The following is a 14109-nucleotide window of genomic DNA, read 5'->3' on the forward strand; positions in this document are numbered from 1 at the left end:
CATCATTGTTCATGACTTGTGGCCCTGGCGTGATTCTAACAAGAAATGTGCTGGTTAGCCATAATGCTGTGAGACTGCAAGTGGCCAGTGAACAGCTGTTATCCCTGCAAGTTTTATTTCCACCTGTAGCATTTAATCCACTTTGCCAGCCCTTATGTGATTGTAGCAAACTGCAAGACAGAAGGATGACCAAAGCAAAGTGCTTTAAATTTCTCTTTTCTCGGGGGTGGGTACTTCTTTGTCTTCTATGAATTTCTGAAGATTCATGTTCAGCTCTCTGTCTCATCGTAGACTTGTGCGGAGCTTTGCTTTTTTTAAATACATATTTTTATGTATATTTGATTTTTTTTTCCCTATTTCCCCATACTTTTTGAAGTATATGCAAACAACTACTTGTATGCTGTACTGGCCAGTCTGCCTCAAAAAAACCCTAGAAATTTCCCAAGGTAAACCTAGTAAAGAGGTATTGTGATAGATGGATTTGAAGGGCAGATCTTGGTTGCAAGATGGACCAATAAGTTGAAGTGTTGTCTCTGTAATGTGTGAGAACTGAGGGGCAGACAAGTGATAACTGCTTTCCTGGGTAATAGGGATCAGGTCAGGAGGTAAAGAACTGCATCTACTGTCAAGTTTCTTTAACTAATATGGTGCAATGTGGCATTGCCGTAACTGATTCAGCACAAAACTTCTGAAAACCATTAAATAATTTAAGGTTGTTGATTCCTAACTCAGGTAGGGTCTCCTGACAGAGTCTAAAATATTCCGATGTATTTGCAGTAGTTTATGCCAGCCTACATTTTTACAGTGGAACTTAAAGCAAACACAGAAAGTAATGTTGATTTTTGATGAGGTGAATTTGGTTTTTCTGAAGCTTAGTGGTGGTAAGGATCCCATTAAATCTGTTTCTTGAATCCTTCTCCAAAGGGAAGATGTTTGGGGTACCAGGATTATGTATTGTTTTTTAGTATTTTTGATATAGAAACTTAGTACCTAGGTATAGATTTAGATGCTTTCTAAACTGTGCAGTTAAGGGTGGGTTATAAACTGTAATTGATCCTGTCTGAAGGTGATAATTTGACGCCAGTGTAGATGACAAATTTTCAAAGTATTCTGTGCAGTTACTGTATAATAAGTCTCTCATCTTGTCACCGGTTCTGGTACTGGAGTGTTCCTCTTTGGACAGTGTGAATGCTGCTGTCCTGGCTCAGATGGACCTGTGCCGTGCTGTACCTCCCACTCGGAGTGGGTCACGTCCAGCACCGTGGCCAAACCCCAGCGCTCTGAAGTGGCTGCACAGCATCTCTGCTGGCCCAGCTGTGCTGCCGTGGCCCGGCCAGCAGCGTTATTTGTAGTGGCTGGCTGGTGCTCGCGGCGGGGCTGCGCTGCTCTGCCAGCACGGGGGCCTGGGGCGCAGCCAGCTGCTCTGTGGCCAGATGGAACTGCAGAGCAGAGGGACTGCTGCAATCCGAGATGGAGCACTCACTTGGATTGGGTGTTTTGGATGTTGGTTTAGGAGAGCAGAAGATCAAAACTTGCCTTAAAACTACAAATGTGTTTGTGGTAACTTAGAGTTACCACACAGGGCAAGGATAGGAGAGGTGTGTCTTCTCCCTGGAAGTACTGTGGTAAAATTTGTATGATGTAATTTACTGCTTTGGAGATTTTCTGGGTGGAAAATTTGTGTCTTGGTGTATCCACAGCAACAAAATTAAGGTAGCAGTTGTTTTAAGTCATTAGCTTAAAAGAATAAGCTGAAAAGCTTTAAAAATCCCCCCCACAACAAGTGAATACATTGCAAATATTACAATACTAGGAAACTCAGAATGCCATGTCCTTGAGTGCTTTACTCATTCGTTGAGGTAGGAAATTATGTGTAAGATCTTGTTACCACCAAAATTTCCTTTTCCTTCACTGGCTGATCTGGTCTACCTTGCTCCTACACAGCTGCTTCTAAACGTTTGCTCAGGGCATGTCTGTGGGAGGACATTTACCTGCTGCTCCCTGTGGAGCTGGATGCTCATTGGAAGCATGTTGGCCCTTGGTTCAGCTCCCAGCAGTGCAGCAGACTCCTTGGGAAGGTCACTTGTATCTTCCTGCACTCTTGTCAAGTGTTGTGGATGACCTCAGGACAGCTTGAATGTTGCCGTGAGTCACTGTCATGCCACAAACACCTCTGAAAGAGTGTGGTGTGACCCTGGACCTAGCTAGTAAATTATCAATCAGCTCAGGCAGTGCTTGTACTACCCTTGCTCAGAGGGAGCTTGGAGAGTCGGGAGGATCCTGCACTTGCTGGTTTTGCCATCCTTGTGGTGTCTCAGGTCCATACCCATAACAGCATGGGAAGAATAGTCCTTAGGCTTATATGGATGATAGAGGGACAAGAGTGTGTAATACTGGGATACTGTAAGAAATGTATCAGCTCTTTGGGAATTGGAATATTTCCTTTAGAAAATACCTTTGATCTCTGTTTAAAGGCTTGCAGTTGGCTATGTTCACTGGGAATATATTTCAGGAGCTAAGTACCTGTCATATTTTAAAAACACCCTATGTTTCCCAAAGCCCTGGAACAATTTTAAGAATCATTGGATAAGTATTGGAATCAATGCATTTAAACAGTGCTGTGTCTATATTTGTTTGTGTGTATAATCATAGATATGCAATTAAATGTATTCTCTGAAAAGAAACCTCTTCAATGGTGAATTTGCAATAATGATAAATCAGGCTGAGATTTAAACGTTCCCTAACCATTTAATAGCATCTAAATTAAGAAATATTTGCTAGTGCAGGTTTGGCTAGGGCTTTAAAGGAAAATGAAAGTGCTCGAACCACAGGAAATCAATGGCCTAATCGTCTGGAAAAAGAGTTCATTGCAGTGCCAGGATAACCTGTGAGAGCAATAGCCTATTCTGCAGGTGTAGGGAGAATATTTGTCATTGAAGTTCTACAGCAGAAGCAGTTCCATGACAGGTAACTTGTGAGGTTGTGAGACTGATGGGGAGTTGAGAATGTCATATATAGCTTGTGTCAGGGAGGGATTCGAGAAAGACTAAATGAGGAATGGTGAGATAGTCTCTTTATTTTGGTAGAAGCAGTCACATTTCCTTACTTTCTTTCATTATAGATAATACTCTTCTAGAAAAAAAAATTAAATGCAATTTTAAACCTGCTTTCTTCTCTTGCTGAGGTGTAGGCACCCAGGTTAGCTGGATGTGAAGTGCAGTGGGAGCTGCCGGTTGTGCTCTGGGTGGGGGACATGGTGGGAGCCACAAGCAAGGGGCTGTGCCCTGGTGCTGCCCCTTTGCACAGCTGCCCACTGTGAAGGGACTTTGGTCCCAGCAGTGGAAGTCTGGAGTGGTGTGAGTGTGACTGACACTGGCTTCTGGATAGTCAGACAGGAAGGTTCCCTTAACAAGAGTTTTCTTTCGAGGACAGTAAAAGTTCAGCAAATAAAAAAAATCACAATAAAACAAAAGAAGAAACAAATAAAAATAACCCCAAACCACCCCAACTTTAATAAAAAGCAAATTCGCATCTAAAATGGAAAAAATGAAACTTGAATAGATGTATTGTTTATTGCATATCATCTTAGTTAAATGAATGATGTTGTATCTTCCTTAGAAAATTTGCATGCTGAACTTTATTGTGTGGGATATTTAAATCTGAACATCTATATGTTTTATAGTTACTAATCAGGGAGAATGAGCCCTTTTTTTAGGCATAGCAACTAAAACCAGAAACCAAGTTTAAAGCTGCCAACATTAATTGTGGTTTCATGTTTTGAACTTCTAATAATTTTGAGTTAATTATGAATTTTGAAAGTATTACTATTATGACCTGCACTAATAATTTATCTTCATTATGAGTGAACAGTCAGCATCAGGAAGCCTTTCCTTCTTGACAGGTACAGAAGGGTGTCATGGGAGCTGCTCCTGTGCTCTCTGGTGAGATGTAGCGTGTCCTGCAGAGATGATCTTGGGATCTAGAAGCACTAGATACAAAGGCAGACCTTGAGAGTTAGGTGGCAATGAAGGAAAGCAGTGATTGACACAGAGGGACCCTCAGGGGCTGACTGTGTTTACTCCTTTGTTTACCTGCTTTGAGGAGTAACTGCTTTAGACTGCACTGGGACCATCTCATCCTTCCCAAGGGATGGGTTGTTTGTGTTGCTGATTCTATCTAGAATGCCCAGGGTATTGGAGAATGTAATGCCTCATCTTTTTGCTCTGTATTTGGGAATAAAAGTCATAAAAGTGAAAGCTGCTCTGCATGAGAATAGACTTTGTTACCAATTAGGCTGAGACTTGGGAGGAGCCAAAGCAGGATCACAGATCTTGCAGCTATCAGTACTAAGTGCTGAGCATAGATGACTTTGCGAGCAGAACGCAGGATGCAAATATTTAACAAAGCCTTTTTCAAGCTCAGAGGAGGGATGCAGAGTGCAAGTTGGTGTTTGGAGTAGAATGCCTGGGTGGCAATCTGCTGTTTGCGCTAACTCAAATAGAAGTTACACGTGCTCATCAGTTTAAGAGCTGATATGTAAGTGGGCTGCAGTTCCATATCCTGGACTATGTCAAGAATAACTCCAGAAAGTAAAATCAATCCAGTGGTTTCCAGAGACAAGAATGAATTAATGTTGTGGGAATATGGTTGTCAGGGTTAATGCTGATCTAAGGAGGGTAAGAATAGTGTAGAGTTCAGGAAATCCTGAAATAGGAGTGGGAAGGGAATAACTATTTATATATTCTCCAATGTTTTATATATATAATATATATAAGATACCAGCTGGAGATAGCTTATCTGGCAGATTTGCTGGGGTTTGAGTACACGGTGATGACTGTGGGCATGGCAGGAGAGTAGTCTTTCCTGACAGTGTGAAGATGTCTTGCATCAAGCAATAGAAATGGAAGGAAGAGATTTCAAATGATTGCAGGTTGTCAAGCGGAGTTTTGTTTGAGGGGAGACCATGTGGGCAAAAAATACAATGTTACTGTAGTTTTAAAAAATCATAAATAAAAAAGCAGGAGTGGGTAGGAGACTGGTGGGTGGTGGTACAGAGAAGATGCTTGCTGACATTTCTTTTTGGTATTTTTCCTCTTAAAAACAAGAGCAAGCAGTCAAGCAGTACTCATGTCCGCTTTAAAATCTATTTAACATATTTTCCACAGCCTCTTGTGCTTAGTAAGACTTCAGAGAATAGCTTTTTCTTTCTTTCTTTTTTTCTTTTTTTCTCTTGTTTTAATCTCTTTTTTCCTTTTTAAAATTTTTTTTTGTTTCGTTACAGGCACTTTGTGCCAATAGAGGAGTTCAGTCAGTACATTTCCTGAATTAGTTGCAGTAGGTGAAAGCAGAAACTGAGGAAGGCCCCTTGCCACTGGCGAAGGTGACTGCCTAATCTGTGTGCTGCTGGCAATTTCTGTGTGTTCTCTTCATGGCAGGGAAGTTGAGTGCTACACATGTATGTCCTACGTGCTGTTGTGACACAAATTGGAGCATTTCTCTGCTGTCCTTGTTAAAATCTAACCCTGGGTGTCTGACTGCTGGCAAAAACAGGTCACATAGTAAGGTCTCATGGGAGGACCCACACAGCAGAGCCTTTTTAGGATCAACGTCGAATGCCATTGATGATGTCTCTGTTGATAATGGTTCAGTTTCTCAGGATTGCTGCCCAAATGATTGCAGTTTGGAATTTATCACAGTTTGGGTGTTGTCTCAAAATAGGAAGGATGAAGCTGTTTTCTGGTTTAAGGGGAAGAAAAAAATTGTCGATTGAGCTCAGATGAATGAAAACCCAGGCAATATTAGCACATCATGGTACCAAGTATTTCCTGCCATGTCCACCCTTTGCCTTCAAAAAATCCAATAAGTCTCTCACCTTTGTGCTTTGCAAAATCATGGAGCAGATCCTCCTAAAAACTGTGATGAAGGACATGGAAAATAAGGAGATGACTGGTCACAACCAACATGGCTTCACTAAGGGCAAATCATGCCTGACAAATCTGGTGGATTTCAATAGCAGAGTTACAGAGGTGGTAGATGAGGGAAGGGGGACTGTTGTCACCTGCCTGGACTTGTGCAAAGCATTTGTTAGTGTCTCACATAGCATCCTTGTCTCTAAAATAGAGAGAAATTAATTTGATGGCTGGACCACTCAGTGGACAAGGACAAGCTGGACAGATGGGCCTGTGCAAAGCTCATCAAGTTCAAGGCCAAGCACAAGGTCCTGCACGTAGGTGGGGGCAATCCCAAGCACAAATACGGACTGGGCAACAGCGGGTTGAAAGCAACTCTAAGGAGAAGGGCTTGGCAGGGTGTTGGTGGATGAAAAAAAGTAATATGACCCAAAAATGTCTGCTTGCACCCCAAAAAACCAAGTGTGTCCTGGACTGCATCCAAAGCAGTATGGCCAGCAGGTCAGGGAGGTGCTCCTTCCCCTCTGCTCTGCTCCGTTGAGACTCCACCTGCATCCAGCTCTGGGCCCACCAACACAGAAGGATGTGAACCTGTTGGAATGGGTCCAGAGGAAGGCCACAAAAATGACCAGAGCATCTGGAGCATCTCTCCTTTGAGGACAGGCTGGGGGTATTGGGGTTGTTTAGCCTGGAAGATTTTATAGCAGCTTTCCAGTACTTAGTGGGTCAATGGGAAAGATGAACAGGGAGTGTAGTGATAGAATGAGGTGCAATGGTTTTAATGTGGAAGAGGGTAGATTTCAATTAGGTATTTGGAAGAATGATGGTGATTAGACAGTGGAACAGGTTGTCTAGAGAACTTATGGCTGCCTCATCCCTGGAAGTGTTCAAGGCCGGGATGGATGGGGCTTTGGGCAGGCTGGTTTAATGGAAGGTGAATCTGTCCATGGCAGGGGGATTGGACAAGATGATTTTTAAGGTCCATTCCAGCCAAACCATTGTGTGATGCTCTGAAGTAGCAGCAAGCTCTAGGAAGTACTAGAGCAATAAGAGGTATCCTGCATTTAGAAACCAGGTTCCTTGACCAGAGTGCAGATGAGTACTGGCTCTAAGGAAAAACTGTCCTGTGTTACAGGAGGAAGTTACCTTGATCTCTGTATTTGACAGGAGTGCCAAGGGGGGAATGGAAAAGTAGGAAGAATGAGTATATGAGTATTCAAAGCAAGAAAATCAAAGAGCAGGACTTTCATTTAACTCTGTGTCCAAGTTCCTGGAAAGCTGAGCTGTCTATGCCAGATTTTTGATCAGTCAGTTTGAATTTGACATTAGGACTCAATTCACCTGCTCTTGTTAAGCTGTAGCTTCCCCCACTAAGAGCTTGTGAAGTTAGTCTGAAGAAAAGAAACCTCTTAAATGGTTGGGAGTTGTCAGGGAGTTTTTTGGATGGACTCCAGGTGGTGTGGGACATGCCAAAGAGCCTGGAAGCATTTGACACAAGCCAGGACAGAAAGATTGAAAATGTGCCTCTGGTCTCTGGAGCAGGATGTCTGGAGTAGCTGGATTTGAGGGGGGCCTTTTAGCTCTAATTGGAGTTCCACTGCAGCTGAGGTTTCTGTTACTAAACTTAAAGCTTAGAGGCCCCATTGTTGTGCTCAGCAGCACATGATAACTAGATATGGATATCTTGTAAAAGAAGATCCCTGGTCAAAAGAAGAGAGAAAAAAAGCCAGCCTGAGAATAAAGGTGGGACACAGGCAGACAAAATGTTTTGCCTGGGGTTATACAGCAGGTCATCTGTGGAGAGGGAAGTGGAGCCCTGGAATTTTCTGCTGGTGGATGCCCTCTAGACTTGAGGGGTTGATTTAGACGCAGCCTATGGAGGTCATGTCCTCTCATAGCTGTAGTGCTGCCTCTTCTGATGGCAGTGAGCACCTCTGCTTCAGGAGGCAGGGCTGCAGTCTGATCAGCTCTGCCCTGCGTGGCTTTATTAATGTTGTTTAATGGGCATGATGGAGATATGGTGGTACTGGGCTTGATGTCTTGGGAGGCTACCTAGAACAGAGGCTAGACAGTGTTAAAGAATAAAGTAGGTGTTTATTAAAAGGCCTTCAAAGGATACACCTTGGGCACTCCAAAAGTGCTGTGGCTACACCCCAAATGAACAACAGCTCATGAGTTTTCTCACTTTTATAAGTTTTGGTCCATTTACATGTTGGGGTTAATTGCCCAACATGTAAATGTCGGACGTAATGTAAATTGTCCAACATGTCTTACAGTTCAGGCTATGAAGTCCCATCCTCCCAGATTGCTCTCCTCAGTTTGCTGTTGTTTGTGCTTTTTGGGCCTGAAGCTGTAACTGTGTCCTTGATTGTCGGGCTGGAAAAGGATTGTTTTGTCTGACAAAACTGTGAGGAGAACTTGCTGACACTTTATATGAAGTTCAGAGTTATATACTAATGCAGTACAGAATCTGTAAAATCTGAGCGCTAAAACTTAAAGCATCAGGCTGTACACAAGTACCCAGGCTTGCTGCAGGCAGCGTTGTGTGCATGCTCCTGCATCTTCTCTGCCTTATCTCTTGAGCTGCTCCTTAGCTCTGTTGAAAGCACGTGTGACTACAGTGTAGATACAGACTTCCTCCTGCATTCCTATAAAAAAGATAAGGCCTGTGCATCTGTGCTTGTGTTTACTGCTCTCTCTAGGGATGCAAATGAATGATAAAGGCTGGGTCAGGCCAGTGGTCTGTCTAACTTGCTTTCTTTTTGCAGTTGCCAAGAGCACCTGCTTGAACCAGCCAATATCAGTCCACAAAAGACATGGAGAAAAAAGGGTTTGTTTGAATTGTTATTACTAGAGCTTCTAGCTTGTTCTTACTTAATGATTGAGTTTGTTTTTATAGGAAGAATCTTAGCTGTTATGAGTCACTCTGGCTTAAAAGCAAGATTTTGCTTTCAGATGCCTTTTGCCTTAAAAGGTGATGTTGCTCCTAGTATTTGCAAATTGAAAAATCATCAGGCAGCTCATTCTTCTCAAGAAACACTTGAAACTTCCTTAGTTCTTTGTTTTAGAAAAATCAAAATAAAGCAATGCTTACTGAATGCATTGCTGATGCATCTTCAGGGCCAGCTTGATTTATATACCAGTAAAATATCAGACAGTGACACTCCTGCATGTAACAGGGATGTAGCCTGCTTGTTGGTGTGTTAGATTTCTAGACCATCTGGAAATTAGTGTCATTAAACACCTGAAATAGCAAGATTAAAAAACACAGACAAAAAACAGCAAAAAAGGTAGGAGTTAAACTGGCAAGCCAGGCAAAGTTCATCTACAGAACTAATGTCTTTCAAGTGGGTAAATAAAGTCTCGGCTGTGTGTGGTCACCAAGGATGGAACAGTTCTTTTTTAGAGGTTGGCTTTTTAACCCTACATAATTCACAGTGATTAATTCCACTGTGCTTAACTGTAAAATCTATCTATAGTTCCAAACTTAATGCTGAGGAAATGTATACACTAGCAAAAATCTTGTGACAAAAAACTGTGGTGTAATTCATTATCAACTATAAATCTGCCATGGAAAAGGAAGGGATTATTCTTCTCAAAAGGCTTTGGCTATGGCTCTGACCTTGCTGCTGCTTTTGTAGGTAGAGCTAACCTGTTATGCATTGGCTGATTATGCATTTAAATGTTTCTATGCATTTGAATATAGCTATATACTCACTTTTCCATTTGTAGCATCACTTGGTGAAGTTTTACCACTCCTAGCAGAAGATGCTATTTATTTGTGGGTATTTATTGCATAAACAAAACTAAGCTTGTTTCCTTGGCATTTTTCAGCCTCGAAAACTTGAAGGTTTACAAGTATTTACCAATTTCACTTTTCCTTGCCATGACCTTTTCCCTGTGCAGGAAACCGAAATCCACACTCTCTTCTGAATACTTTCTGTGCATTGTTCCTTGGGACCCACAAATCTTGTTTCTTGTACTGCTGGTGGACTGTAAGCCACAACCTGCTCTTCTGTAGACACTCTTTACCTGGACTTTTCTGTGTGCCCAATGTGCCTTATTCTCTTGCCGTTGCATGTTCACTCTCACGTCTTACTAGTTTGTGAGTGGAGTCAATGATAAAATCGCCTCTTTTTATTTTTTTTTAAATTCTGTATTGAAAATGTGCAAGAAGAGATTTTTTCCAGTAACTTAATGTTTATTTGGTGACCCAAGTTTCATTTTAGTAACAATTGCCACTGGGGTTGGAGAGTGTGTGGGGAAGTAGAGAGGTGGGGTGAAGGAGATAACAGTAATATTGGATTAAAGAGTTTGTTCCTGAAGTGACTCCTGATGACCACCTGCTTGTTTTACTCATGAATTTGTTGTTTTGTGTCTTGCAGTGGCATCACTGAAGGGGACAGCTGTTACTGCTGTGGGAGATCAAGAGCTCCTTCCAATTGCATCTTCTGTGTCATCTGAAAAAACCTCCAGTTACAGTGAGTTTCTCCTGCACTCACTCTGTTTCCTCCAGTGAGGATTTGTTAGCTGTAATCTGTGATAATTATGTGCTTCTCTATTTATACTTTGTCAGTTACTACTGCAAAAAGCTTTGATTTATGAATCCCAGGCCAAAAGAATACATACACTTCTCATCCCCCCAGACCTCATACTCAAAGCTCATAGTTGCAAATTCTCCTGACCAGCTGCATACCCTGTGAGGGAAATGATCAAAGACTATGTGCTTTGGGTGAGTGTTCCAATTATTCATCCAATAGCCAAGATGAGAATCGGACAAAATATTTTGCTCCCAAGAATAGCTTCAGAAAGAAAAACTTATTTAAATGGATAAAAAGAGTATTACTCGAGCAAAGAAGATTAAACTTGTTCAGAGTGCCAGAAACACATCATACCTGTGTGACATCTAGTCATGGGCATGGCAGGTGAAAATAGAGGGTGACTCAGTGCTGGAGTGTTCCTGAGTCTGTACCTAGATATGCTCTTAAAATGAGATAATGGAATTTTCTTGCAGTGCAAGAAAGCTGCCTAATTCAGTGCTATTTGGAAACCAAATGAAAACTCTTGAAAATCCTCATTCCCCCTTTTAGTTTCCACCTAAAGGAAATGAAGAAAATGCTTCCCTAATCCTGCCAGCTGTCTGTGAATGTCCATGTAACATATAAGTTGCCTGTGATTCTTTGTCAATAATACTCTTCTGCTAATAACTGAATAAAACAGACTGGGGTGGTTTCAGTATTTTTCATAACAATTATAGGCCATCTCCAGTTTTCAGTCAATTCTGACGATATTTTCCTGGTTGGAAGAGGTGAATTGTCTTCTGAATTCCTGTGTGCAGTCCCTCTGCAAGACTAGAATGGTGGGAGCACATCTATGCATGTGGAAGTGTTTGTTTTGATGAAAACTTGAGGGCTAAATGAACAAAAAAACCCCCGTGAGTGCTTAAGGGGCTGTCAGACACTTGTACAGTTAAATGGCATTGAATGTTGACATGGTCTAGATTTTGGGTTGTGAAGTTGAGTGTACAGGAATTAATTGTACTCAGGTAATGGATTCTCCTGAGAACTAATAGCAGTAACAAGAGGAACAATGCCTTAAGAGGAAAATGCCCTCAAATTTGTGGAAAGCTTTTAGCAAATGATTTTGGCACGATGTATATTTCTAGCCTGTGTCAATATTGCAGATGTGTAAATTATACATGACTTACAAAATAAGAAAATTTGCTTCTAGGGAGCTCTTGTGTTTTGCCTGTAAGGATGGAGCCAGCTTGCAACATATGTAGAGAATATTACCTGTCAGAAATTGAATATTGAGTGAAAGTAATCGTTTTAATCAAGAGTAGTTAAAAGTGAGGCTGAGTTGAAGGAAAAAACAAGTGCTCAGCTGGAAGACTGTTTCCACTGCTGCAGACATGCCCTGAGATGCATACTTTCTGTATTAGGAATATTGATCTGGGCCATGGTTGTACCTTGCATTATCACTGTTCTTCCTGAAAATTGCAACCAAGATTTCTTAACTCTTTGAATTCCCCTCCTACCTCTGCACCCAAGTTCAAAACACTCCGTGCTGGTGTTTTGGATGAAGGCGAATACTGCTCAAAGGAATAGCTTCTTGATGCATGGATAGATAACGGGCAGAATCTACCGGCTGAGGCAAAGACAATCTGGCTTATATCAATTAGTGTTCCTGAGAAATCATCTGTAGTGATTGTGGGTGTTTTCTTAAGAGAGTTGCTGTAAAGGGGTGTCATTGAGGGCAGTGGCTGTATGCACAGTCTGAGATGCACTGAGATGAGTGCTGTAAAGGAGCCTGAGACTTTGTGTTTCTGCTAAGAAGCACCCTTGGCTGGTTTCCTTTAAGTGGTTTTTTTTTGCTTTTAATCAAACCCAGGATTGTTTCCGCACATATCGCCTGTTCTCTATTCCTCTTGAGTCTATTTCCTTCTCATTCTTTACAGTGTCTTGGGAAAGCTGAATAATCCCTCTTGAAACCAGGGAAGCCACCTCCAGTTAAAACTAGCTGACAGCAGAGGGATAAGGTTGCAGATGAGTGATGTCAAGGACATTTGTGTACTACAACATTTGGCTACTGCATCCTTGAGAAGGCAGAACTCTGCAGTTGTAGCTGCTTGAGCAGGGCTCTGCGCAGGGTAGGTCAGCCCTGGTGCAGTGCTGAATGCAGAGAGGATGATGGTAGCCCTGCTAATGCATTTCCTTTCTTAACCCACAGCAATCTGAACTTTTTGCTCTCACTTCATTGTTCCTTTGTTGAGCTATCAGATCTCCTGAACAAGCTGCGCAAATGAATGCTGGAAAATGTGTCTGTTGGAATGAGAATGGTCTGGTAGCTATCTTAGAGCTCTGCAAGTCCAGTTTCAGCTTCATGATCTGCTTACAGATCCCCTCTGAGAATTCAGTAATATGATTCAGTCTCTGTGCCAGTTTCCTGTCTTTTAAAGGACACTGTTCACTTTGGATGGGAACTGATGGTAGGCATAGAGCCAGTGAATGCTCCAGTAGAGTGGTTGAAGAAGTAACATAGTGAGTAACTGGGATGTCTTTCTCTAATATTTCTGTACAGCCTAAATAGTATCCCTGAAGTGTTTTTAGCAGTCAAGGTGAGAAGATGAGCACTGTATGTGGATGGAGAGTGCAGGGTTGTGTATCATGGCTGTGATGCTGATGAGCTCGTGAGATCCCAGCATGCATTGTCCCACTCTGATCACTGAGGATGTTTTGCCTCTCAGAGTGAACGGGCTTGCTTGGTCCTGGGACACCAGATGTTAGCTTGGGTTCACACTCCTCACCTGGGATTTCACTAGTAGGTGGTACCATGTTCCTCATGTGACTTTGCCTTGTGGAGTCTCATCTGCCTAACTCCTCTGGCCTGGCTGTTGCATGTTGGCTTTCAGTGTTTACTTTAGGGTCATAGTAAAGTCTTTCACCTTGCTTTCCAAATGTCACCAGGCAAAGTCCTTTTCAGAACCTGGCTATTTCATGGCAGTACAGACTACCTCAGAATATTTGCTGTCCCTGATGTGGGAATGAATAAGATCTTTATAGGATTGACAGCTATAAAACATTCCCTGTGAACTCTGAGATGAAAGTGAGACATTTCTTTTCTCCTTCCAGAGGGCTTATCTGCTGTAAGAGGAGGGAGGTGGTTTCCTTTCCTAAGCTGTAACTCCTATCAGATATCATAGCAGTGTCTGTGGCACTCCAGGGCAGCATGCTCTGATGCCTCACGCTATGGGAAAGTGGGAATGAAAGGTGACTCTGCCAAGAGGCTTCTGTCTGCATTGGTGGGATAGTGCACGTGACTCCTATGGCATTACCTGGAGCTCACTGGTGCTACAGTAGAAGGGAAATAAGGGAAAATTAGGTTTGGGTTTAAATATTCAGGTTGCAAGGATACTCCCTGGAGGTGATTGGCTTGCTTGCTAATGGCATAGCACAGGGAACAGAATAAAGAGTTTGTTTGGTTTTGCACTGCAAATACATAAGCCACCCTTGCTTTGGCTTCCAGCCCAGGGGAAAAGGCTGGCTGATCACCCTGCTCTTTCAGTGTTGACAGCTGTTGTTGTCAGGGACAGATGTGACTTGGGTCTAAGATAGGGATAACAGTGTGAGTGCTTTTTACTGGCAAGGTAGATTTTTAGGAGATAATGCAGTTTGTCTGTTGCACAGTTAAAGGGAATCGA

At 42.3% G+C, this 14109-nt stretch overlaps 1 protein-coding gene across 2 annotated transcripts in view; it reads left to right on the forward strand.

Annotated features, from left to right (window-relative positions):
• Positions 1-14109, forward strand: part of TSPAN4 (tetraspanin 4) — a gene marked incomplete at its 5' end in the record, with an annotated part of 415229 nt that overhangs the window by 57762 nt on the left and 343358 nt on the right. For both annotated transcript variants that reach the window (XM_084208494.1, XM_084208495.1), the window contains one exon: positions 10295-10390. The remainder of the gene's footprint in view (positions 1-10294; positions 10391-14109) is intronic.

The sequence above is a fragment of the Fringilla coelebs genome, assembly GCF_963513975.1.
Source record: "Fringilla coelebs genome assembly, chromosome: 6".
In the NCBI taxonomy this organism is placed as follows: domain Eukaryota; kingdom Metazoa; phylum Chordata; class Aves; order Passeriformes; family Fringillidae; genus Fringilla; species Fringilla coelebs.